Source organism: Molothrus aeneus, chromosome 3 (genome assembly GCF_037042795.1).
Source record: "Molothrus aeneus isolate 106 chromosome 3, BPBGC_Maene_1.0, whole genome shotgun sequence".
NCBI classification, from domain to species: Eukaryota; Metazoa; Chordata; class Aves; order Passeriformes; family Icteridae; genus Molothrus; species Molothrus aeneus.
Window position 1 is genome coordinate 18,826,210 of NC_089648.1, and position 13,084 is coordinate 18,839,293.

The window sequence follows — 13,084 nt, forward strand, 5'->3', positions numbered from 1 at the left end:
TCAGATACACAGAGAAAGAAAACATTAATTTCCAAGTAATATTTTCTTTAATTTACAAACAAGGTGTTAGTGTTTGGCAAAACAGGCTCAACATTTTGACCCACCACTGAAGAATGCTGGAGGTTTTAATGCCTGAGGTAAGCTAAACTTCTCATGCATCTGCTATTTTGAATCCTACAAACTTTCTCTGCAATTCAGCTTATTCTACACCTGTCCACACTCAATCTTTCTCCATCTTCTTCTCAAGCGCTTTATTATTTGTGCTGGACCTCAGATTGCTCCCTGCATGTCCATTCCCATGAGTTTTGTTTTCTTTTTTAATGAGGTATGATTTTTTTAATCCACTTCCTTGGAAGTTGCCTATAATGTTGTTTTAACTTATTATCCTACAAGGTAGATTTGAGTAATTCAAGGAGATTCTTTGAAGAATCAGCACATATGGGGGGTTGTAGTTTTTCCTCCCATAAAATGTTTCTACTTTTTTTTTGATGTTGTTGAAGACCCTTACTGCTATTCACCATTGCTTTCTCTCTTCTACAAACTTGATTGTTTGCTTACAGAATATTGTGGTGGAGAGTACAAGAATTTTTCTAATTACATTTGCAAGTGTGCAGATTTTCAATTTCATGCCTTTGGTTTCAAGCCCTCAGAACTGAGTTTGAATTCTGCGCTTTTTTTTCCCCAAAAGTTCCAGGTTATCCAGATGTTCTACCTATTGTGAAGAAAGTGGAATGTTTATCTAAAATTTTCTAGATGCCAGATTCTCAGTAAATGTGGCTGGCTCACTCTTCCTCTAGTATCAAATATGATCTGCAACCTGAACCATACATATGTAAATACAAGATGCAAAAAACTTGAATGAAAATGCTAGTGATACTCAGTATGTTAATTTGGATTAAACTCAAACAGTTCCACTGTCTGGAAGAACAGTTTACAGATTTCTTTTTTTTATATGCCTTATTACTGAAATAAGAGATTTTGAGAGTGAGCCTGTAATGATTTTAAGGGTTTTCATAATGTGATGTAAATAATAAGTAACACAATTACCTAGTTGCCTTTATACTTACTGTGGTGTGTAAGCTGATTTATTTTTCATCTTCTTTTGTCAGTGATCATGTGAGTTACAGTTCTTACTAACTGAATTTGGGCAGTTTCTACCCATTGCCATGAAGATAGGTCAGCTGCTAAACAGTAGCTTTTAACCAGGAATTTTACAGAACAGAGATATGGACAGGAATGATAGCACTGGCAAAAGTGTTGGAATAGAGAAGATCACCTTTCAACCTCTATGTTGTACCTACCTGCAGTTTTCCCAGTAACCATTGGATCTTCCTTAGTAAAGGTTCACAGAGAAATGGTGTCAGGAATCAGACCTGCAACCTGGAGTCCCAGGATTTGATACCTGTTTCACTGTTATTGCTAGCATTAGAAGTGTTCCTCCCACAGCTGGGTTCCCTCTTGAACATCCAGGGCTGTGAATGGACCCCACTCCAGGAGAGCTGCTGGTAGAAGCAGTTTGCAGTGGGTGGGGTGCCTCAGGTGCTGACTTCCTCTTGGGCTTTCCTTTAATAGAATAAATCCTGAATTTGCACTATTGTCAGCCAAATCTGTGACTTCAGAGGAAAAAGATCTGCTCCTTAGGATAAGGGTATTTTCATATGAGATCTACATCTATATTCACCAAAAAAGTAAAACTTTTTTGTGTCAGATAATGTTTATTCAGCAAAATCTAGTGGTTTGTGAAATTTTCTAATAAACTGCAGCCAAGACACAATGTATTCCATGGGTTAGTCAGAAACTGAATTACCCCAGTGTTCAGTTCTGGGTTACTAGTCCTTCTCCATAGGCTCAGGTACAGCCTCCCTTCTGGAAAATGAAAGAGCCTGGAAGCCTTGACAGTTTGAGGCCCCTGAAATCATCGGGCTTCAGGCCCTGCTGAGAAGGTCTCCCAATGTCTCTCCAAACTTGAATGCTCCCTACCAGAGAGCAAAGAGCTGCAAAACCTGAAATCACCTTGTGACTTTTGTAGTTCTAGTGTGGGTCAATCATTGGAGGCTGCCCTTACAGCAGTTTCCATGCTTCCAGCTCAGGAGGATGTGTTTTGGGAGGCTGGGGAGGCAGGGATGGCCAGGCTTCCTGCGGGGGAGCTCTAACTGGGCAGGTCTAGAGGCTCCAAGTACACAGCAAGGAGCACCAGCTCAATAAAGTGTGCTTTGATCAACACATTCTTACTCCTCATCTTTTGGAATTGTTGAAATGTCCTATGAAGAACAACATCCAAGGCAAATTTCACTGCAGGTTTAAGGAAGGGCTGGCACATCTCAGTTTCTGAGAGCATTCTGAGTTAGCAGTAATGTCCTGGTAAATCAATGTAAGTACAGGTTTGGACTTCCCGGAAGGGTCAAATGTGGTGATTGTGTAGTTTGCAGCCACTGCTGTGGGATTTTGTTCCAGGCATGGGCTGCCATCTTACCAGCCATCTGAGAGGTTCATGCACTTCAGTGCAGGATTGGTTATACATGCAGATTTTTAGGCAGTGGTTTGAGAAAGAAATCGCTACATGACTTAATTATACTGGCCCATGACAAAAAGGTTCCAAGAGAAGTATTGGCAAGAGAAGTATTCTGTTATTATTTTTGTCATCATCCAAGATAGTGGATCTTTGAATATTTTTGGCCAGAACCACATCCCTTTGCTGTGTTTGGACCAGGTAAATAAAAAGAAGCAAAATTAAAAAAAAAAAAACTAAAAATGGAATTTACTGTGTAATTGAGAAAATTATTTGCCTGCATGAGTTTACACGAACAAACACATGTGTATGCATAGAGGTGTAGCTCTCTGCAAAGAACAATGTCATACATAAAATAATGGAAACCATGGTTAAATACTGAGCCATTTGGCATGTGGCCGCCCCGTGAACCTCACAGAAGTGTGACAAAACCTCTCGTTCTGCTGAGCCTGCCTGTCTTAGTGGGGGTGTGTTGCTTGCACAAAAGTCGATAAATCTGCAATGTATTGTTTCATATTCTGCCTTTATGTAAACCTAGCCAGGTTTTTTAGTTGTCTTCTTCCTAATCAGTGGTAAAGTGCATTTAATAGCTCACTTAAGGTGTCATCCATTACTATGAGTTACTGTTAGAACTAATTAATAGAGCTGAAATTATTTTGTAATGAGAAATTGAAGTATTGCAGTGTTGAAAAAAAATTACCATTCATAGCTAATTAACGTTTAACAATGCAAATAAGCTGATAATTATTTTTCAAGCCATAGAAAAATCCTGTGACATTTTATATACTACCTTTGTGATCTTAATTGTTTCTGAAAAATACCTTTAGAGATAAATAGTCTGAAGAAATTTCCCTGGATAAAAGGCATATTCTGAAGCGCACAATGAATGAGAGCTCTCCATTGGTTCATGTGGGGCCGCATTCAGCAGCTATTTCTCCCTGTAAGCACTGATGAAGTGAAGGAAAAATTAAGAGTTCCAAAGTCAGGTGGAAGAGGAAATTATGTGGGTGTTGGGGAAACCCTCCTGGCTGCTCCAAATAAGTCATTGTTCTCTTTGGCTGATGTAGATACCATAAATGTGGCCCCAGTGGGCTGAGATCTTTTGGATCCTTCACAAGACAAGATGGTAAGAAGTGAACACAAAATTCTCAACTGCTTTTAGGTCATATATGTGTTAAAGGAATGCAGAAACCAAATAGAAAACTGAGTCTGACCTTGTGTGGCAGCATGTGGCATGTGAGATCACAGTCCCCCAGATATCAAGATGTTGGTTCTTCCCAAATTTCATCCCTTAGGATGCTACTTGAAGCAGGAGTTTTCAAAGGAAGCATTGAATTGTCAGTGTCCTTTTAGGTGCCCAGCCTGGTGCCACAGGCATTGCCTGCTGATCAGGCAGGAGCCACTGCAGGCACTAAGTTTTGTTCCATTCTGTGGCACTTTTCACAGTCCAAGACACCATTAAAATCTGTTCTGTGGTGGCAGAAGTGGCCACTCTTGTGATTGCTAATCTTGATAAATGAAATATACTCTTCCTGTGCCCTGATTTTTATCCTAACTTTGTAAACTTTACTGTGTTTTGGTATGCCAGTTTAATGCAACAAAAACTTTCTTTTTATCACAAGTTTTCCTGAAAGTGTTCAGGTTTTGGTGGTAGGATTTTTTTGGAGTCAACTGGCAATAAATACTATTTTATTTAGCAGGATTATATATAATCAGCTGGCAAGTGAATCACAGAGGATCCTGATTGTGTCTTATTAAATACACACACATTATGCACCTGGTGTTTTTCAGTGAATCCCGATTTCTCTTCAGCAGGATGATATCACCAGCTGCCAGCGGTGTGGCCTATTCTTAACGATTTTTTACTTTTTCTCTATACATTAGAGTCGTCTTCTTCCAGACACCAATCAGATTGCCACAGGAGAGCATTCCTTGACAGTTCTTAAATTTTCCAACAAAACACAGAGTGGTTTTTGTCATCCTGCTCTCAGATGTTTGTTGTTCCCCCACTGTGAACTTTTTCTTCAGGACTGTCCACCACTGCTTTTTTAATGTTGAACTGGTATGAGCCCATCTTCCTTAGAAATGGATTTCAATTTTTGTGTTGGTTTAGACCTCAGATAAGGCCTTGTGGTCATGCCCTGTATAATCTGGAAATTTCCTGTAATACCAAATGTATTGCTGAAAGCCACCACTTCTGTTTGTGTATTATACTGCAAAATTTTTACCTGGAAAAAATGGTCCAATTGTGTCTGGTGCTCCTGTACTGGAGGAAAGGGAAAAGAATGGTGAAGGTAATGTTTTATTTTGTTAATTTATTTAATTATTTTAAATTGGAATTATTGATTGATGAAAGACAGGTTCTGAGTCAAGACTTCCAAAACTTTAGTGTAGACAAAATTGAACCTGTGAACCAGGTTCATCCTTTGGTTCTCATGTCAGTCATGTAACCTCTTAAAATGGGGGAAATGCTTGTAGGCCAGCAGCAGATTACTGTGCCAAGGTTTTCCTGCCATCAGAAATGTTTGGAACAGCACTCAATGCTGTTTTCATCATTCTGTATGCTGCTTTAATGATTAATATACTAAATTCATTCCCTAGCTGAGCCTGTCTTTGGACAGTATTTTATACAAGTTCACATTAAGTGTTTAATAGCTGGTGTGGTTGAAGGGTGTGACTTTCAGGGTGTGTGGCCAACTTTGATTCATGTTATTATGAGGTCCTTCCTGGGTGGTTTCCATATCCATTTTGAGCCATCCCACATCCTGCTTTTTCTTCCCTCCAGCACCAAGCACAGACTTGTTGGACACCTCTGGTAATCATTTTTCCTCAGAACAGTTATTAATGATAGTTTGAGCACCTCTTGGTGTAAAATTTGTGGGTACTTCACAATTAAACATTTTTTCGTATTTTAATAGATATTTGAGAAATGTAGTATGAGAAGTAATGCTTTCAGCAGTTTTATTCTCATCAGTCTCTTGTTGTGTTTATCATCTTTCAATGACGATGTCTGAAAGCCTTCCCCCATGTGTTACAGAGCAGTGAGGCAGTTCAGAGAGGAAGGCTTTCAGGGCAGCTCATAGCTGAAGTACACAAATCTTTGCAGCCTGCACCTCTATTGCAGACATAGGATATCAAATGTCTGAACATGTGGGCTTAATTGCAACAGCTCAGAGTGCACACCACAGAGCCTGGATGCTTTTGAACACTTTAATTTCTGGAAGACCTCCATAAAAAAGGTGGGGGAAGGCTGAGAGGTTTTCCTGTAGCGGGTCTCATGCCGCTTGTGTTTCTCCATCATGCCCGTTAACAACTACACGAAAGAAACAAGCAGCAGGTTTTTTTTTCTACTCCACAAGTAATTGTCTGCACAGCAGTGACAGATGTGCAATATAGCAGCTTCTTCAGGAAAAAATTAACAGTTTGTCCAGCATGTCAGCTCGCTCTTTTTAGTGCTTCGGAGGTCTTGGCCCCATTATGGATGATTTAGAAATTGAGGCAAGCTAAGACCAGCTGCCTGGGTTGAAAGCCTTAGTTAGTAGCCCTCATCTGCATTCCAGTATTCACTTACATCCAGAAATTGGTAGGGCCCCTCTGGCCACAAGATGAGTATGGGCTGACAATGCCTTGATTTGTTGAGAGAGAGAATAAATGGGTTTTTCAGAAGATGAGGAAATATCACCATTACTGGCCAATTTACAGCATTTTATCTGTTCTTCAAACATGTCACTTTTGTTATTGTTGCATGGTAATTACATAGTGAAACGGAAAGAAAACAAATTCTGGTTACATATTCAGATGGATTGCAAAATCATATAATCCTGATAAATGCCCATTTATGATACACACGGATGAAAGGTTCATTTTAATTTTGAATAGCTAGCACAGCCATAAATAGGATATAGGATTAGATCTCACAGAATCTGATTACCTAAAAGCAAATAGTATTTTTCTTCACTTTTTTCATAACCAGGAAATTCAGTGTGTGCAGGGTATTTAAATAAGCAGGTTTTCCACTAAAATATATGAAGTATATAGTTCAATAATTTCTATATTTTAAATATAATAATTTAGGACTATTCAGCTAAGTCTTTTCTGAAGTACTTGTTTGTAAAAAGACATCAATCCACCAATACTACTGAGAAAGATATCTCACAGCTGTACCCTGTTGCAAGCTGTACATTTATGACAAATAGAAGCAGCTTTGCTTCTCAGGTATCAAGTGCAACAAAGCAAAAGATGGTCAGTATTGGGCATTTATAGGGAATGGCAACTGTTAGACCTTCATAATTGTTTTAAAGAAAGTTTCCAGGCAAATTATGAATTTTAAAAAGCAAGTTTTGACAAAACATGAGGCAGCTGCAATTTTGGCAGTGGCTTTTACACTTGAAATAAAGTGCAGGAAGCTCCATTTTCCCCAGTGGAAAGGCACAAGGAAGGGAGTGGTGTGAAAATACATACGAAGATTAGTGGAAACCTGTGCAATTGATTCCTGATCATTAAAGAAAAGAATCTACTTTGTAAGGCTATCTGCTTCATAGACCATTGGTGTCCAAATTATCTTCATGAGATGAGACTTTGTTTTCCCAACTTTAGGGAGGGTTTATTACTGCTTCAAGAGCAGGGATGGCAGGTCCCAGGGTTCTTTCTGCCCACGAAAGACATCTCTGTCCCTGAACGGCAGCCAGACTCGGGGCATCCTGACAGATGTGGCACAGGCTTCCTGAACCACCTGCAGTGACCTCCCTTGCAGGAATGGCTACTACAGCTTGCAAGTGCTTCCAAGAGAGTAAATATTTGAAAGCTTCAGGTTTGGACATGTCTAAGTACAGTGCCATTTGGTGCCAGGCCAGTCTTCATGTTAGAGGTTATGTTCTGCAGCAGAGAGTTAATGAAGATGGTTAATCAAAAGGAATGTAATTAGGTGCCTACTAAATGTTTACATGTAGCAAAATCTAGCCAGAATTTTTTCAGCTCTTTTTATTCAAATACATCAGAAGTGTAAGTAGGTTCTAGCAGTCTGAGGAAAGAGACCTCAACTGGATCTGGTCTCAAATGATTAAAATTTATCTGCCTGAACATGTAATCATTTAAAGGTTTCTAGTTTGGGATCAGTTGTTACAGTTCAGTTTATGACTGAAATAAGCCTGATGTTATCACAGGTAAATGTGACTTAAATGACTGGTATTCTTGTCTTCCTCAATCTCACACAGTATTTGTAATAACTTTTCCTTTTTCTTGGCAAGTCCTTATCTATATATAGCTACTGACAAGGCTGGTTCCAATGGAAGATTTCAAAAGGTAACTTTAGCGTGGGTCAGACTTTCTGATAGTGGGAGAGGGAATATATAAAAAGCCTGGATGGTTGGTCATCACCTGTGAAAAGACTATAGTTGTTCCATAAGCAAAAATATGAAGAAATCCTTCTTCATTATTATTATAATCTTGAATTCTGTACTCTGCCTGAACCTTCCATGATATGCAGCCATCTGGAACAATTGCTTCCAAATGCAGCCTTACATTTGATCGTAGTGTCTGGAACATCAGCCTGTAGGAATATGCTGCTAAAAGCATCTTCCCTTATTGTCTGATGTGAAACAAATGTAGGATGTTGCAGTTTATTCAAAAACCCTGGATTTTTATATCTTAGGCATATTCAAAATAGGTGGGATTGTGCAGGTGATACCCCAAGAAGTCAAGGAGAAAGCCACACCAAATTCCAATAAAGCACTGTAAGGATGTGGATGTACTTCATTTATAATTAAGATGAAGTGCAGTTATCTCAAGGGTACTTCAAACCACTTGTTGATTAAAAAAAAAATAAGCTCTTTTACTGGGAACTGGTGTAAGGTCACTAAAATGAGATGCAGCAGCAGGAGTTAAAACTATACCATCTTCATGTTAGTAGGAGAACAGACAGTAGTCAGCTTTCCAACCTCTGCCAGGTCCTGCAGAGAGAGGTCTGGAGTAGGCAGAAGGAAATACAAGGCTGGCACAGTCCTCAAAGCTGGGAAACATTGATTCTGCTGCTGCTCCTCAACCTGTGCAGCAGGACAGGGGTGCTGCTATGCCCTCCAGCCCTTCTCCTGCATCAGCATGCTTGGAGCAGGTTGGGAATATGTCTATATGGACAGGTGAAAGGCACATGTCTGCAGAATAGTTTATATAATGCCTAAGGAGTAGCCAAGCTCACAGCATATAAGGATTTGCATTCCTGTTCTCAAAGCCACCTCATTTTTGCATGGCTATCATTGTGTTTAAGGGACTGTTCTTGAGATTTAGTTAGAGATCACACCAGGCTTTCCCTGGCACCTTAGCAAAGGCATTTAGTCTCTGATACTATTCTTCCAGAGAAAACCCAGATTATTCCTCTGTGTTATTTGTCTATGCAGCCATTTGTGTCTCATTTTCTGTGACAGCTTCAAGGTGTAACCTTAATCCAGCCCGAATACAAGAGCAATCCATGGGTTTAGGTCAATCCTGAAGTCCATTCTCCCCTTAATATTTTCCTTTATATATGTCAACATCAAGATGTTAGGAGAAGATGTATCTTTGCAAAAGTCAGGAGCATGGTGGTCTAAAGGAACTGGCTACACTGTTCATAGCAGATGCTTCTGCCAGGTAAGGGGTTAATGGCTAGTCCTGAAGTCACAGCTTGTTTTGTTTGGAACTTGTGTCTTCAACCTGCCAATTGCTCTTCATTTCCTCTGATATTTTACTTACACAGTTAGTCAATACAGCAGTTTTTAATGCAAAGACATTTTCATAAATTATGTGGTTAATCCAATGTAATATATAATAATATACACGTGAAATACAGAACACACCAAAGAAATAGAAGGGCTGTTAACCTAGAGTAGATCATTGTGCTGCCTGGTTCCCAAGTCCTGTGTGCCTTGTACCAATACCCAGAGCCTTGAAAAGCACTGTCACCAGCTTTGAACACAGACAGCTATTTTCCCCCAAGGTGTGGACTTCAAATCCATAGCTGGCATTAGTTTGGTTACCCTGCATGCTACTCTTGCTCTTTATGTGAAATATTTTGGTTAACAGTGTGACCTGCTATTGAATGTGAGACCTAATACCCTTCAGCCTCAGAAGGAAAGATAAAATAAACCTTCAGAGATCCCAGAACTTGCCAGGTGATCTCAATGGCATGCCTTAGAGACAAATAACAAACAACACTCCTGGGGTCTGTGGAGCTGCTGCAGTTGCAGATTTTTATCTCCACTGCTGTGCAGCTGGGGGGCATGTCCTCATGGTAAGCCCTGGCAGAGCTCGGGGAGACTCCTGTGGCAGAGGGAAAGAGGGTGCTGGCAGTGGGGGGCTCCTGTCAGCCTACCTGCCACCTGGGTGAGCACTCACTGATGGAGACAGCTCAGCAGCATCACATACTATTTAAAGAATAAATGCTGCAGGCTCATTTTTAAGGGACCTGGTGCCTGGAAGAACCCAGTTCTCTTTCCATAATAGCAGTCATCTCTGCTAGTGACAGATCACAAAACTGAGTGTAAGCAACAGCTATTTTTCATAGTGTCCTCTGCCATTCTCTCCTGTAAATAGCAGGGCCTTGTATGTTAATGTTTCTATTGTTTTAATATTCTTGTTTTCCTCATTCATATTCGAAGGTATTATTGTTAGTGCCAACTCACTTGATTTATTATTTAGAGCAAGCATTTGTTCAAAAAGTCAGCACTGGATATTAAATGATGATTGCTTGCAATGAATTTCTTCTTAACATCTGCAAAGACAATTTTGCCTTTTCTTCTTCCACTTAACTCTAAATGAGAGATCTTAAGCATAGTTAAATAGGATTCATAATATCATGCTGACTGAAAATCATCATGAAGTGGGAACTATGAAGGCAAAAAGTTATCCGCATATAAAGTCCTCTTCCCTCTGAATTTTAAAATGAGAGGTAGGGGCAGAGTGTTTGTTCTGGTTGTACATTGCTGTTCCTGGTAGTGGATGTAGTGAAGAGAGAGGAAACTCCAGGGTCAAAGACACGGGTTTAGTGGAGGTGCAGGTCAGAGCCACTGGCATCCTGTCTCAGGCTGTTGTATTTAATGCTTTAGTGTGTGATTAGCAATTGGAAAAACAATGCATGAAATAATGCAAGTATTTTTTATCCTCTTAACTTACAGGCTGCCTAAAAATACAGCTAAAGCCCAGAGGATTCAGGAAACAGTTTCCTTTGATTTGTGTAAATGTATCAGGTTAATATTCAGTCAACAACTTTTTGTCATTATTATTTTTTGGCCCAGAGAGTAACATCTCAGTAACTTTTTCATTGGCATCAGGATCATGGTAAAGAAGTAATATAATGCCTCCATATTAATTATCATATTAATTATCATTTTTACAAAGCGTCTTTAAAAACTCTTGTGCAAGCCGAGCTGCTGAAGGCGCTTCATTTCATTATCCTTGAGAAAGAAACATGAAAGTAGCTGTAAATAAAGGTGCAGTCTTGATGTTCACTGCTACTAGTCAGGTTACAAAGCTGGACAAAATGAGAAAAAAAGATAATTAAATTACAGATTTAATTCAAGATTACCATCGAGGAGGCTGGTAAAACAAACAAGTATAGTATTTTATAAATGTCCCAACATGAAATGTATGAAAAGACTGAATATTTTGGCAATGCTTTTGGCATTTTTGGTTTTTTCAATACAACTATTTTTCCCCAAATGGGAAAACACTAGTGGATAGCAACTGAGTGCATTGATGTTGTACTTTTCCATAGGGGAAAATTTTTAAAAGCAGCTTTGGTTTAAAATAGTTGGCTCCTTTAAAATATACAGCCACAATAAAACACTGAAGCAGAAAATAGTTTCTGGCATAGGACGCAGCATTGTATTTCTGAATATATAATTATGAAGCTAATTGTCACAGAATTATGTTTGAATTTTATGACACATCCTAACAACAGTGACATGAGCTGCAGAGCAGGCATTTCTTACATAAATATTTTGCCCCCCTTCCCTTTAGATTGTGACAAACAGCAAAAATAATTCCTGCTACAGCACACTTGGAAGCCACAAACAGATTGTGCTCTCACTTTAAACCTTGTAGTTTCTCTTCTGCTAGATCTTACATATCTGCTAGAGAAGGGGGAAACATTTCATACAAATTGATTTGATACTTGGTAATTATAAGGGAATCAAGAAGGGCACAATAATAGAATATTAGCTTAATTTTTTTTCTCATTTTGTTCATAAGATGTGGTTGTTTTATTAAGTACCAGCGTGCTTGATAGTGTGATGTGACCTAAAGTTTCTTTCAGCATTCATTACACATGGTTTTCTTACCAAGAGGAGAATTCAGACTTAAACCTGCCACCTATGTCTTTTTTTTCTGAACCATTATGTATTCCACGTAGGCCACACGGGTTGTAAAATATTATTCTGCAAACAAATTATTCTGTTGCATTGGCTTTTTTTACATGTCTCTTCATACTCCAGTTTGCCTTATTTTCTAAAGGCTATATTATGGATTTTCAAGAAGATAAATTGATAACTAATGTATTTTAGAAGTCTCTGTGATTACTTTGGAATGGGTAATTCTCAAGACTATATGTAAATGTGCATATGAATATAATTCTTCTTATCTTGATTTCTAGAGAAATTTTTAAGCTGTGATGGGCTGTCATTGGGAGAGTTGGTAACAAGCCTATATTTAAATCTCAGCGACTTCAACTAAAATGTGTGCCCATTAACATTGTCCTGAGCAGGAATACTTACCTGACCTAGGACTGTGTGGAAAAGATGCTTTAGAAGATAGAGGCACATAACCTGACATGTTTATGCACCTGCATTCCTGGGACTTGGATACGAATCCTTGGCCCAAGGTAGGGCCTCAGAATGTGCCATGCTGGGAAGGTGGAGCTGGCTGCCCGTGAAACCACCCGTGCAATTTCTGCCCAAGGTAGGGCAGTGCTGGGAAGGGCTGGGCAAGGCTGGCAGCCTGGAATGGGAATAAAACATGAGGCTTGGTGAGAGCTCCTGGGTGCTGAGCTGGGACAAGGGTGCACAGGGACACTGCTGGGGAGCCTCTCTCGCACGGGGGACACGAACAAGACTACAAAGATTATTGATCCCATGGGCTATAAAGGCTCTTTCTGAGCCAGCAGAGATCTGATGTATAGATCTGGAATTGGGGACCCTTAAACTCTGTGAATCACCTGACAGACTAAAACTGCTTCCAAAGTGATGTAGCAGTTGGTGGTGAAAATTCATAGTTCTCAGATAGCTGAGCATCACCTCAGAAACTGCCTCACACACCACACCCAAGAGCTGAAAACATTAGTGTTAGTGCTAGGGTTTGTGATTTCCTTAGTTCATGTCATTATTGTCACACTTTTTAAACCTCTTTTTTAATATGGTCAACCAGCAGCTACCAAATTAAAGAACTGAAACCAGCTGGAGATTTTTTTGTCACAGGAAAAAGAAAAGCTTCAGAAACTAGTAAGGTGTGTTCTGTAATTTAGAGTTTCTGTGTACACAAGCTGCTTTTTTTGTTTGTTTGTTTTCCTCTTTATTTTTTCCTTTTTTTTTTTTTTTGTATGTTTTTCCCCCT